The following is a 1,654-nucleotide window of genomic DNA, read 5'->3' as shown; positions in this document are numbered from 1 at the left end:
TCCCAATCCTAGTAGCTGCACCCATAATTAATTCCTACTCACATCACTTAACGTTAGTGCTACTCAAATGCGGGCCATTCACAGGCGGCCAGGGATCCTCTTGGTCTGTGAGGTCGGGGGCTTGCATCAGAAAGCAAATCAACAGTGGTGTAAAGCACAATTTAGTCCAACTGACATTTTTTTCTTCATAGTAAGACCTTCTTGAGGAAGGAAGCAGTGTGTTGATTTTTCCTTAGCCCAAGCTCCTTATTTCACCATCAAGCTACACGTCCAGTAGAACTGATCTGTTATATCCCAATCACTGCCCAGCAAAGACACTCTTGTTAAAAAGCTCCTTAACAAAGGGAAGATTTTCACTTAATTCACTCTTCTCTCAGTACCTGTCACCTTACTTGTCCTCTAAATTCAGAACCCGCCAGAAGACACAGGGTTTGGATCTGGCCTCGGGTCGAATGATGTTGCTGAACGCAGGGTTAGGAAGTCTGTAGGGACGACACAGTCTCTGGGCTGCTTCGAGTTACTTTCTGTGTTCAGCTGTTCATGTTGCTTGCACATGCTTCAAAGCTTAAACCATTAGTTTAGGGATATGCACAGACACTGATGGCTTCACATCACGATTTCCAAACACAAACTGCTATAGGGCACGGATAAATAAAACCTAAGGCCAGGCACGGAGGCTCACACCTATAATCCCTGTGTTTGGGAGGCCAAGGCAAGAGGATCACTTGAGGCCAGGAGTTCAAGCCCAGCCTGTATAACACAGGGAGAACCTGTCTCTACTGCTTGTGGTTCTAGCTATCCGTGAGGCTGAGGCAAAAGGATTGCTTCAGGCCAGGAATTTGCTACAGTAACTATGATCATGCCACTGCACTCGGGCCTGGGTGACAGAGTGAGCCTGTCTCTCTCTTAAAAATACATACAGAATATCTGAAAGTGCCACAAAGCGGGTGTTTTGTGCAGGAGTGACATCACAGCACCTGTGCCCACCTGCCCAACAGGACCACTCTGAGGAGGACAGTGCTGCTGGACAGATGAGTTTATACAACTTCTCAATGTCGATTCTGTATTCACATCTTAGTGACTTTTTTCAACAATCACAGGTAAAATGTAAATTGAGTCTGCAGCATTTGAGAAGGAAAAGCAGAACTGAAGCGCTGGGAAAACAATAAACATTTGGGTATCTGCAATGCGTGCTGGTAGCTAGGGACGTTTCTGCTTCCTCCCGGAACCAGTTTTCCATACTTAGTGAGTGGGCTGTGTTTGTTTCTCTCACTGGATAAATGTTAATTCTTTGCAGGCAATAACTATATTTTCTTCATGTTTACATCTCCAAATCCTTGCAAGCAAGTAGCACCTATTAACAGTCAAATGACTACTGTTTGGTGACCTCAGAGTTGCTTAAGAACATTTACAGTTTGGAATTGGTGAGATGAATACCCTCAACTGTGTGGGAATGTCACACGAATGATGAAAAGCGCCTGTCTGCACTACAGTCTACATGAGGCCACATCCACAGGGCTTATGTGGACTGACTTTGCCAAAGTTCAGCTGCATCCCAAATACTTAAAACAGTATCAAGAATCACATTTAAGCTGGGCGCAGTGGCTCATGCCTGTAATCCCAGCACTTTGGGAGGCCGAGGCGGGTGGATCAC

The 1,654-nt window shown here is 45.6% G+C and overlaps 1 protein-coding gene across 1 annotated transcript in view; it reads right to left on the bottom strand.

Moving 5' to 3' along the window:
• The window catches only part of NOM1 (nucleolar protein with MIF4G domain 1), a 32,959-nt gene that overhangs the window by 7,923 nt on the left and 23,382 nt on the right, over window positions 1–1,654 (bottom strand). The window lies entirely within an intron of this gene.

This window comes from Mandrillus leucophaeus, unplaced genomic scaffold (assembly GCF_000951045.1).
Source record: "Mandrillus leucophaeus isolate KB7577 unplaced genomic scaffold, Mleu.le_1.0 Scaffold134, whole genome shotgun sequence".
Lineage (NCBI taxonomy): Eukaryota > Metazoa > Chordata > Mammalia > Primates > Cercopithecidae > Mandrillus > Mandrillus leucophaeus.
This window is presented reverse-complemented; position numbering and strand designations above follow the sequence as displayed.